Here is a 13,298-nt window from a genome sequence, read left to right on the forward strand (position 1 = left end):
AGTTTAACCAAATATTATTCACAAAATGACGGATTGAGAAACAAAGAACTAAATATAGAATACCCACAGAACCTAGTCTATCTAAACTAGCCTTAATTATGCTGTTCTGAAAATATGCAATTGTCCCAAAAAATAAGCACCTTAAACACAGTAAAAACGAAACAGAGGTTTACAGGTCGAAATTAGAATGACAGTAGGGGAGAGGTTTTTATTTAGTGCACCACTGCTGCACTAATTAAAAACCGGAATTCAACTTTCCAAAATGACCACTCTTCTATCATTATGCCGTTTATTTCTAATACATAAAAGTTTTGACCGAACGCCTCAGCTGTTGACGGAAAAACAAAAGGCCTCAGTGAAAACTTTCTTCTCTGTACGACTTCATCCGATTTGGAGCCTGAACTGTTTTATAGCGTCTCTGATAAAAAGAAATCAGGATACAGTATCCTTGAGAAAAATGCACATCTCCGTTTTTTTTATAAAGAGAACACCATTGTGACAGTCCAGTCCGTCCAATCTATCTTTACAACTGAAACTCTTCGATAAGATAATATCCTGATAAATCTGTTCTGCACCGTTTCCAATGCAATCACATTCCTGCTATAATAGTAATTGCAGGAAGACACCCAATATTCCAGCTAGAGCCGATTGAGCAAATGAAATTAATGAAGTAGAAAGCCACACAAACTGGACTTTTCCAATAAAGTGCATTTTACACAATCCTGCGTCGGGGAGAAACTGAGGACTGCAGATGCGATAAATCAGAGTCAACAGTTTGGTGATGGAAAACACAGCAGGTCAGGCAGCACGCGAGGAGCGAAAGAATTGACAGTTCGGGCATAAACCCTTGATCAGGAATGAGGTTTGTGGCTATGGGGGCTGAGGTATATATGGGCGGTATGTGGGTTCGGAGGCGTGATAGCTGAGAATGCGATGAGTAGATGAAGGTGGAGAATAAGATAATAGTTCAGAGAGGAGGTGGAATGGGTAGGTTGGAAAGGTGATGTGCAGGTCATGAGGGCGGTGCTTAGTTGGAGTCGTGAAAGTAGAATATGTGAGGGGTGGGCAAATGTGGTAACTGGTGATCCCATGCGGTATCAAGGTTCCAAGCGGAAGATGAGGCCTCCTTCTTTCAGGCGTCAGGTCGTTAGTGTTTGAAAATGGAGGAGGTGCATGTCCTTGGCATTTTGGGAGGGGGAGAAAGGTTTGCATCAAAGATGAGCTTCCAACTGCATATCCAAAATATCATTTTGAACAGGTTGTTAAATCGCAGGAGCAGTATCTGACAATATCCCACCTGAAGAGAAATTGACGACTGTAGATGCTGGAGATCCAAGCCAGGAAGTGTAGCGCTAGAAAAGCACATTGGTTAGTCAAATCTGAGCAGCAGGAGTGTCAATGTTTCGAGCATTCCTGACAAGAACGTATGCTCAAGGCATCGACTTTCCTATTCCATGGATGCTGCCTTCCAACGTGTTCATTTCCAGAGCCACACTTCTAACTCAACATCACCTCTGCTCATCTGCTTTTGAAAGTTAAGTGTTGCACCTGTCATAACTCAGTTGATTCTTCTGTCGCATGCTGGATAAACTGCGACATTTTATTCCCCATAAATCTCAGATCATTCAGATCAGTAAAGAAAAGATTACTGCAGACGCTGAATATCTGAAGGAAAAGCAAGAATTGCTGGAGAATTCAGGATTCTCTCAGTTCAACTGTATGGTCGAATATTAAACTGGTTCAAGGAAAAGAGAAACTGCAGTTTAATAACTTGTAAATTCTGTTTCTCAAAAGAACATTGAGTTTCCTGAAGTGGACTGTTTCGATCAGGCAATGCACGCTCACCTTGTCAAGTGCTGATAGTAATGCGAGAATATATACTGGCTTCGCCACTGCTAAACAGATGAGAAATAACATTTTCCCTTCCGAATCAGTTGATGCTTCTGCAGAAAAGTCACTGTGACTCATATCCCAGCACAGCCAGATCGGTGTGTATTTCAGAGTCCTGCAACATCACATTTAATTTCAAAGATCTTTGTTGATTGTTCCTTATAAATGTCACGTTCTCGATTTTATGCTGCATTGAATAATGTTTTATCCACTAACTTACTCATCTGTACATCGCTCAATTTTTCTAACCGCACGTTCAATTTCATTTCCTACCAAACTACTTTCCCGAAGAAAATGTTTATTTTTAAAACCGAAGACTGAGCTGAACTAATGCCTGTCGGAAATCAAACATCATTCTTTCACTCTGTACACCTTCTTTGATGTGTAACAGTGCCTCTCACCTTAAACCTGTGCTCTCTAGCTTTGAACTTCACCGTCCTGGGCAAACGATGTAGGCCTATTGCCTTTCCATTCCCCTCATGATTTTATAAATGGTGAGAACGTTCCGCACTGCCTGGAGCCTTAAGCGAAAAAGCCCCTACCTACCCAGTTTCCACGTATAACTCTAGCCCTCAGGTTACAGCAACATCCTTGGAAATCATTTGTGCACAGTTTCAACTTTCACAACATCCTTCCTGTCGAAGCTGACCAAAATTACAACCAGTAGTCTAAATATGATCTCTCCAATGCTCTATACAGCCACAACATGACATTGCAGCTCAAATAATCGACTTTCTGACCATGACAGAAAACGTGCCAAGAACTTTCTTCGCCATTTTGTCTATTTGTGACATCACTTTATCTGCATCTGCAATATTTGCCTTGACTGATAAAGTTGTGCTTGTCGTAACTACTACTGCTGCCTTCACGGATATGTGGCCCAACGTGCAAGGTCTCTCTGTTCCTTTGGGTTTCCTCGTGTCCTGATATCCTTTGATACTCCGTTCATGTGTTACTTCCAATGTGCATCACCTCATATTTTTCATGGTTAATTTTGAAACGCTCAATCTGCATTTGACATCTGACAAATCCATCTCTTAGCTCCTCAAACCTACGACCTTCTTCCTAACTATTTCCCACTGTGCCAATATTCGTATCTTCGGCAACTCTGCTTATCTGTTCCCCCTAACTTTGTCTGTATTCTTGGCATGCATTCACAAACAACATGGGACCCAGCATTCATCCTTGTAGTACACCATTGAATACCAGCTTCCAGTCACACAGATGGTCTTCTATCACCATCCATTGTCTTCTACCACCACCAAACTAAGTTTGTATCCAACTTGCCAGGGGACCTTAAATGCCTTTTCACTTTTACCCTCAGGCGAAAGAGCAAACGATGCTGGAACGAGAAATCAGAGTTAACATTTTCGGTCCAGTGAACCTCTCCTTTGCACTGATGGTTTCCAGGAAAATTTTGGTCGATATGCAGAAGTTATGTGGGGGCGCAGTAATTAGGAGGAAACAAGAGGTGGGGATAGAGCTGAAAGAGAGAGACTAACAGTTGGACATGGGAATTAATAATGATCGGTTTGGAGTATTAATAACTGTTCATGGCGACAGTTTGTTACGAACCATAGTTAGTGTGTAATGTCTGGCTATGCTTTCACTCGGCCTGGTAGGTGGTTTGGGGGTCAGGATATGGGAGATTTTAGGCGTCTAAAATTGTTAAAATTGATATGGATTCTGGAGGGTTGCAGGATCCTCAAGCAGAAAATGGTCTGTTGCTTCTTCAGACCAACAAGGGAGAGGCCACATTAGATTTGGTACTGGGTAATGAAACCGGAATGGAGTTAGATTTGGAAGGAGGTGAGCACTTTGGTGATAGTTACCCAAATTCAGTTATGTTTACTTTAACTTGTCAAAGGAATAGGTATACACCGGAGGGCAAGTGCGACAGCTGGGGGAAAGACAATTACGATGCGATTAGATAAGATTAAGCATGCACAGTTTGGGCAAGGCAACTGCAGGGAATGGGCTCAATGGAAATGCGGAACTTATTCAAGGAGCAGGTTCTGTGTGTCCTGGATAAATATGTACCTATCAGACAAAGAAGAAAGTGTCAAGCGCAGGAGTCATTACTATAAAGGAAGTTGAATCTCTTTTTAAGATTAAGACAGCTTGTGTTAGTATGAGATGTGAAGTTTCAGTTAGGGTGATTGAGAATTACAAGTTAACCAGCAAAGAACTGAAGAGAGACCTAAAACGAGCCAGGAGGGAAGCTGAGAATTTGTTTGCAGACAGGATAAGGGAAAATCCGGAAGCTTTCGATTCGTATGCAAGGGCTAAAATAATGAATGGATTTAAATATGACAAATGAAGGGCAGTCATGGTAAGTAGTGCATGGATTAAGAAGCGAAAGGGGAAGCGCTAAACCAATATCTTTTATCAGTATTCGTCCTGGAAAAAAGTGCAGTCGAGGAGAATACTGAGAAACAGGCTACTAGACTAGATGTGATTGAAGTTCCCAAGGACGTGGTGTTACAAACTCTGATAATGAGAAATATATAAATTCTCCTGCACCGGGTGGGATTTTTCCTAGGATTCTCTGGGAAGGCAAGAATCAGATTTCCGAGCCTTTGGCTTTGATATTTACGTCGTCATTGTCGAGTGGTATAGTACCAGAACACGACAGGTTTGAAAAAGTTGTTCCTTCAATCAAGAAGGGGACTTGAGACAACTCTGGTAATTATAGACCATTACCCTTCCGTCGGTTGTGGTAAAGTGTTGGAAAGGATTCTAAGAGATAAGATTTATAATCATCTCGATTGGAATAAGTGTATGATGGAAAGTTAAGACGGTTTTGTGAAGGGGAGATCGTGAGTCACAGACATTATTAAGGACATTCTTAGGCCATTTAACTGGATGTCGGTTTCCTCGCTGAAATGGAAAGTTCATTTCCAGACCTTTCATCACCCTACTAGGCATCATATTCAGTGGGACTCCAGGCGAATCACAGTTCATGATTGTTGCTTTCTATTTTTATGTTTGGGTTTCTTTGGGCTGGTGGTGTCATTTCCGGTGGTGATGTCAGTTCCTGTTCTTTTTTCTCAGGGGTAATCAAAGTCGAAGAATTTGTTGACCGAGTTTTGGTTGGAATGCCAAGATTCTCTGGATTCTCGTGCATGTTTCTGGCTTGGCTTGTCCTCGGATGGATGTGTTTTCCCAGTCGAAGTGGTGTGCTTCCTTATCAGTATGGAAGGATGCCAGTGAGAGAGCGTAACGTCGTTTTGTGGCCAGTTGATGTTCATGTATCCTAGTGGCTAGTTTTCTGCCTGTTTGTCCAATGTAGTGTTTGTTTCAGTTCTTGCACGGTATTTTGTAAATGACATTAGTTTTGCTTACAAAGATCGATATCAGAATTTTCTATTAAAATATCAAATGAAAAATAGTGGCAAAAATAAACGTTGGTCCTTTCGTGGATGATAAGGGACATTGATGTATCGGATATGAGGAAACAGCTGATACATTAACAGGCATTTGCATTGGTCTTCACAGTAGAGGACCTTAATAACTTGCAAATAACTGACAAAAAGGTGAAAGGTAGTTGACGACCTGGGAACAGGTTTTGGATTGTAGAACCGAATTGACCAAAAGATGGAGAAGTCTCCAGGTCCAAATGGAATGCATCACAAGGTCCAGATGGAATGCATCACAGGGTGATAACCGTGATGGTGGGTGAAAAAGAAGTGCACTGGCGAGATTTTTCCAAAATTCGTTGGTCTCTGGGGCAGTCCCAGCAGATTGGAAAAGACAAATGTGACGAAACTGCTTAAAAAGGGAGGCAGACAAAATATGCAGAATTATAGACCTTTTGCATAACCTCTATAGTGGGAAAACGTCTTGAGTCTATTATGAAGGAAGAAATAGCAGGGCATCTCGATAGAAATTGACAGATGCAGCCTGAGTGCATGAAGGGGAGGTCATGCCTGCAAAATCTTTTAGAATTCTATGATGGCATTATGAGCATGGTGTATAATAGGACCCAGTGATTTGGTGCCGCACAGCGGCTGGCATGCTGTTAAACGGATGCATGCTGTTAAAGGTAAATTATTAGCATGGATTGAGGATTGTTTGCTGAACAGAAAGCAAAGAGTGGGGATAAATGAGTGCTATTCTTTTGGCCATCAACAGTGTGCCTCAGGGATTGGTATTGGGACCACAATTATGTACAACTTATATGGATGATTTGGAGTTGGGAGCCGTGTGTCGAGGAGCAAGTTGCAGTTGACATAAAGATGAGTCGCAGAACAAAGTATGCAGAGGACTCTGAAAATTTGCAGAGGAAAATTGAAATATTGAGTGAATGGGCAAAGGTCTGTTAGATGGAATAAAATGTTAATAAATGTGAAATCTTACATTTTTGTAGAAATAAAAGTAAAAGGCAAATACGTTAACGGTTAAAATGTTGAAACATGCTGCCATGTAAAGGGAACTGGGTATACTTGTGCATGAATCGCAAGTTACAGGCAGTGAAATGTAATATCATCTTTAATCGTTGAAGGGATTGAGTTAAAAAGCAGAGAGGTTATGTTGCAGATAAACAATGTGCTAGTGAAGCTCACCCTGTTGTACTGTCTACAATGTTAGTATCTTTACTTGACAAAGGAAATACTGGAATGGAGACGGAGCAGACAAATTTCATGAGGTTGATTCCGGAGTTGAGGATGTTCGCTGATGGCAGGAGCCTAAAAAGATTAAGATGATACTCAAAATTCAGGAGAATGAGGGCGAATCTACTGCAAAAATATAAAGAAAAATCAAGGGAATGTGAGAGATAGAAGCAGAGAGCATGTATCCATTTGAGGGTGAAACTGGGACAAGAGAGCATAGCTTTAAGGTTAAAAGGAGTTGATTTAGGAGAGAATTGAGAAGGAATTTCCTCAAACAGGGTTGTTATTCTTTGGAACTGCTTGCCCAGAGAAGTAGTTGATGCTACATCACACAATGTTTTTAAAACTTGGTAGATTTTTGTTTGAACAATGACGGAATTAAATAATATTTTCAGAGGATGGGTAAGTGGATGCATGTCCATGCAAAAATCAGCCATGATCTTACGGAATGGCAGAGCAGGCTCGAAGGACCGCATGGCATACTCTTGCTCCTAGTTCTCATGTTCTATGAATGTATGTGTCACATTTTCTGTGATTGTAGAGTTGGTTCCATGGGTTTGTGGGGGAGGTGTTGAGAGTGAAGACAGAATGCACCACGGTGCCCCGGAGGGAATAGTCCCTGGGGAAGGCGGATAAGGGTGGGGAGGGGAATATAAGTTTGGTAATATTATTTCGCTGGAGGTTGTGGAATTAGTAAAATATTTCATTGATCACTTGGAATACCGCAGCGTTTCAGGCTCCAGACCAAGTTCTGAAGAAGTGGGATGAGACTGGATAGTTGTATGATGATGGACAACCGCAAGGTCGGCCCAAAATCCTTCTTCGGTGCTGTAAAAGTCACAATGTCTTTGAGAAACCAACTTCATCAGCCATATAGCATTGTGACCACAAGAGCAGGGATTTTCTTCGCTCCCTAAAGCCTGTCTATCACATAGACTGTGATTACACGCCACATATGATTAGTCACCAGCAGTCTCCATTAACAGCTATTCACTCTCCTAATGAGATCGTTATTCACTTCATTGTCCAAGTGTTCTTCTCTAACTTTGTGTGCTTTCCCAACCAACTGTTTACACTTTGACAATACAGAAAAAGACATGATGAGATACTTCCTGATAGCCTGGATGATTGCAGTGTGAAAGAAACAATGCACTGGAGAATAACAGCAGATTGGGTAGCATCTGAGCACAAAGAGATATTTAAATCATAACTTTTTTGTGGACTCCTGACTGCAATTGCAACAATACTGAAAAGCTCAACACCATCCAGAACAGAGCAGCTGAATTACCAGCAACACAAAACTAACACAACATCGACAAATATTCATTCCCTCCACAAGCAAGCATTCAGCCACGAAGTCTGTTGCGACCACAAGATGCACTCCAGATATACACCAAAGCTCCGTAAACAGAACCATTCAAAATCACACTACTTCCAACTAAAAGGAAAAGGGCAGTAGATAGACAGGAAAGCAGTACAATCCACTTACCATCCTTATCTGGAAATGTATTGCCGTTCCTCCAGTATCACTGGATCAAAATTGTGGATTTTACTCCCCAATAATTTGGGTCTACAGACAGCACCTGGAAAAGATAGTTCAAGAAATGAGCTCATCGTCACCTTGTACAGTCAAATCAGGAATGAAGAATAAATGCTGACCTGTTTTGGAATACTCGCATCCGATGAAGAATGAAAATCATATGCTTTGTTATTTTGAGAAGTTCTCTCTTCCTGAGATATTTTTTTTATTTGAGGGGAATCAAAGATGAGGATTGGAAAACTGAAACGAAGCATCACGTCAGAATTTCATGGAGTTACTGTGTTCAATGTAGCGTGAAACTCACTGACCTTTGGAAATGAAAAGAGAAAGTAACATTAATATTGGAGTGCACAGATTCACTCTCTGAACTATCGAAACATAATTGGAGCGGTCTGGAGAGATACTGCGGTAATATGGTGACAATGGAAATGATTTAATTATTTGCCTGTCCTGAAAATTTATCAGTGCAACCACACTGGGGAAAAGGCTATTCAACTGTACTGAGTGTTGGAAGGGATTTGCTCAGTTTTCGAACATGCTGACTAAGCATTGGGTTCACACTGAGGAGAAACCATATAAATGTCCAGAGTATGGAAAATGCTTTAAAAGATCTCACAAACTGTTGTACCATCCATGTATTCACACTGATAATAAGCCATTCAATGGTCTCTGTACATCCCTCTGTATATGTGTGTGTCTCTGAGTATCTGTACGTATTTCTGTTGGTCACACGCACAGAGACAGACATAAAACATGCACGCACACAGACTCACAAACACACACCAACATAACCAAAAGCAATGTATCACTTCAAGCATAAGAGGAATAGACAGAGAAACAGATAGATGATGGGGGTTTAAACTCCATTTCAATGGTTACAATCCCGAAAACAGCAGAGACCCCGATGCACAGAGGTACAGACACAGAGTTGCAAAAGATGGAAACACACACATATACACACATTGAGACACACGCATACTCACATAGTCACAGATAGTCAGACAGAAATAGATTGGTAGACACCCACAGCATCACAGAGACAGGAAAACACGACGCTGCACATACATACACATTCAGTGCAACAAATGCATACAGCCACACAGTATCGGTGTGCAGTAACTGACGCTGCCCTGTGTCTAACCATCTGTAGCACAATCCGAGTCACATCAGCTCATTCCCAGTTTTTACAGATGAAATATCGATGAGAAAGCGGAACAGTCGCATGATGTCCCTCAGTGTAACGTCTGGGAAAAGGTGAATCCAGTTCAAATTTCATGGTCATTTGTACAATTAACAGACGTGCACATCACAACTGTGTAAACACTGAATGTCCACCTGTGAAATGGATTGTTGATGATGGAGTGTTGTTATGCTCTCCATTATTAGGTAGAATTAAGTTGCAGTGCAGATTGCTCAGCACCAAAATCATAAACATCCCGAGTGTCCACCACCGACATGCACAGCAGCAGCGTGCACCACAGACAAGATGCACTGTAGAAATTCCCCAAAGTTCCTCAGAGAGCAGCTTCCAGAACCACAGCATTATCGCGTGGGGCACTGAGCATAGCAAATACACGGGACACCAGTTGACAATTCCACATGAAGCCGCTCGCCACCCTGACTTGAAAAAACATCTCTGTTCCACACGTGCCATTGGATGAAAATCCTGGAACTACCTCCCTTACATCTTTGTGGGTTTATCTGTATCAAATGAAAGGCAGCAGTTCAAGATGATAACTCATTGTCACCTTCGCCAGAGAAATTATATCTGAGTAATACGTGGCAACCCAGCGCCAATGAGCCAAACACATTAATTAGTCACAAAATAAAGGTCACTTTTTGGAACCCACGTGTTCAAATGCTGAGATTCTGAATAAATTGTGTCCATATTCCAGAAAATTCAAAGGCGATTTCATTTGAACGTATCAGATTCTGAGCACTCTTGAGAGAGTCAATGCTGAGAAATTGAATATTTTGGGTCTGGGAATCTGAAACACGATAACACTGTCTCGGGAGTTGCGGAAAAGTTCAGCAGGTCTCGCAGCATCTCTGAAGAGAAATCAGCATTAATGTTACAGCATGCGCAGATCTTTTGGTTATTATTGACAGACGCTTAGCTTAAGGGACAGGTTATTTGGGACTGTGATGAGGAGAGAGCAATTAACTCGAAGGCCTCTCAGTCTTTAATATTCTCTCTCCCTGAGGATTGCTGATGCTCCCTCACTGAGTGCATTTCAGACTGGAACATACAGATGGCTGGTGATTCAGGGAGTCACGGCATATGTGTAAATTGACAGGAATCTGGGTTTGAAATCTATATCCAGCTCTGGTTGGATTGACTACCAGAACAGACTGAATTGTTTTCACAGGCTGTGCAGACGCCTTCTGCTCAAATTTCATGATTTTTTACTGAACTGATTCCCAATCCCTCTCGGTGTAGTTCCATGTAACGGTTTGCCATTAAATCTTTGCAGCCTCCTCCGTATTACAAACCATCTCATTCTTTCTTCAGCGTTCCTTCCATTCCAATTGTTCAGTAATTACTACTTTTCTAACTTCCTACCGCTCTGCTGAAACGCCCTACTCTCATAAATCATGAGTTAACCTTTCCCTTCTCTCTACTGAGTGACCTGAATCAGATTTCTCAGAATTGCTGTGTTTATTTCAGAGGGAATGACATCTCCCTGTTTCTGTTCCTGTGAGAGGAAACATTCTCCAATCAGACTCCTTGATACTCTGTTCACAGAGAAAGGAGGCATCGCTCTGTCTAAATTCATAACATGCTCAGAAGGGCATCAATATATTGTGATGATTTAAAAAATAAAATATCTTAAACAAAATGAAATTCATGTTGAAAACACGAGACGCAATTCGATCTGTAAGGGGCAGGAATTCAGTCATGCTATATGAAAGTGAGGACTGCAGATGCTGGAGAACAGAGTCAAAATTAGAGTATTGCAGCAAAAGCACAGCAGGTCAGGCAGCATCCATGGAGCAGGGGAGTTGGCATTTCAGGCAAAAGACCTTCATCAGCAATGAGGCTGGGGGCGTCCAGCGTGGAGAGATAAATGGGAGGGATTGGGGCGGCGGAGAAGGCAGCTGAGAGCGCAATAGATGGATGGAAGTGGGGATGGAAGTGGCCCTCCCCCTGTTGCTATTGTATATGATGCTCCATACCCATCAAAACACACATCTGAGTGAATGCACACACAACCTCTCTCCATACATTTCCTGCAGCTTAAGATCAATAACAGGATGGATTAAATCAAAATGCAAACTGTGTTGAATGCTGCATGCAGGTATTCATGTTACTGTGTAGCGTTTACAACAGTGAAATCAGGCTTTCGGCACATCATTCACACGCTAGTCTGGACTCCCTCTCGAAACCTCTCCAATTATCCAGATTCCTCTCTGATTGAAGACTGTTTGTGTGGAGTTTGCACATTCTCCCCATGTCTCCGTGGGTTTCCTCCAGGTGCTCTAGTTTCCTCCCGCAATCCAAAAATGGGCAGGTTAAGGTAGATTTGCCATGTTCAATCGTCCATAGTGTCCAGGTGAGTGAAGGTTAGGTTGTTTACAATGAGAAATGCGGGGTTACAGGAAGAGGATAGAGGGTGAGTATTGTTGGGTAACATGATGGGCCGAATGGCCGGTTTCCACACTGTAAGGATTTTATGATCCTGTGCTCCTTCCCATCTGTGTCTGTGGATGAAGTCGACTATCACCTGATCAACTATCCCATTCCGTGGTTCAACGTTTGTTTTCTATCTGGCAAAGAACTGCGAATGTAGCAGGTCTAACAGACTACGCAGAAATTACTGGGGAAACATAGCAGGTCACACAGCATCTGTAGGGAGTGAACCTTTGAAGACATCTGATTCAGGTGCTGTCAGACCTGCTGAACGTCACCAGCAATTTCTTATTTTGAGTTCTGCGCCAATGCAGTTGGCGATGATCATGGCCTTGATAAGTGTGTTTGGGAATGAACAGGGGCTAGTTTGCAGCGTGGTGATTTAGTGGTGAGCGCAGCAGTTTTCCCAACAGTTGATTCTTGCTCGATTCCCGGCCATCCTAGTGTTGTGGTTTCGACAAGGACGCTCTTGGGAGAAGTCTCGCGCATGAGTGTTGCATTCTGTGGTGAAACGTGCCTGTCAGGTTGCCCTCCGCTTTTCATGATGATGTTTTCTCTGAATTGCAGTAAGAAACCGGGCAGCTTTGCAAGGCATCTCGGAAGCTTTCCCCCCTGCTGCTGCCCCTTTCTTCTTTAAATATTGGTTGCAGCACAAGGATGGTTTTGTTTTGTTCAAAACTTGAGAGACTGCTACCGTCAGAAACCTGAAAGAATTACAAAAGCCGCTGGAAACACGGAATAGTCCCAACAGCTTCTGTCGTGGTGGGGAGGGATGATTGAATGTGTCAAATTTCTTCAAGGTTAAAATAAATTGGCACCCTTAGACCATTAGAAAGCTTATGTATTACAAACATCATTTTATATCTTTTCTGAATCCGTTCAAGTTTCACAATACGCTTCCGATAGCAGAAAGACCAGAATTGTGTGGTTTGTGGAATATTACTCTCTTCGAATAGTTGCTGTTTCGCCGTGAAAGTATGCTTCATTTCTTTAAGTATTCCAATAGAGTTAGATTAGACCAAACTTTCTTTTGTTTGTGTAAAAACGATAGTGCGAATAAATTGTGTTTTGGTTAAAACCTGGCACTTTCACTAATTGAATTGCAATGCCTTCCAATTTCCTTTAGGATAAAAGAAAAAGGGCTTCTAGACCATCTTCTTAACGCAAAACAACCCCAGTTTTTGTCAATAAATTTCCCTATAGTCCGCAATAATGATGTCCACAGATTAGAGAAGGATAAACATACATATTAATTGTTATTATGTTGGACATGAGACATTTGTAATTTATATTCGTCAGACCATCGACTATCAGCTCAACCAAGGATAAAGGCCACGAATCTGGCAAAATTGGAACAGTACATTTCCCAGTAGACTGAGGGGACTTTAACTGAGCGGGAGCTGGAAAGTCAGGAAGAGAACAACAGGGCCAGTCCACTCTCTTCACTGACGTGTCACACTCAGTGAATCCAGTGCCCGGAATGACTGCTAATAGTCAGAATGACAGAATATTTCTGTGGAAAATAAAGAGCATGAAAGCAAGGGAAGGTTTAAAGAATGAAGACCACTGCCAATCTTTTGCAAGCTGTCTGTCGAATACAGAATGTGATAAGAATAATCGAATG

This window comes from Chiloscyllium punctatum, chromosome 6 (genome assembly GCF_047496795.1).
Source record: "Chiloscyllium punctatum isolate Juve2018m chromosome 6, sChiPun1.3, whole genome shotgun sequence".
Classification (NCBI taxonomy): Eukaryota; Metazoa; Chordata; class Chondrichthyes; order Orectolobiformes; family Hemiscylliidae; genus Chiloscyllium; species Chiloscyllium punctatum.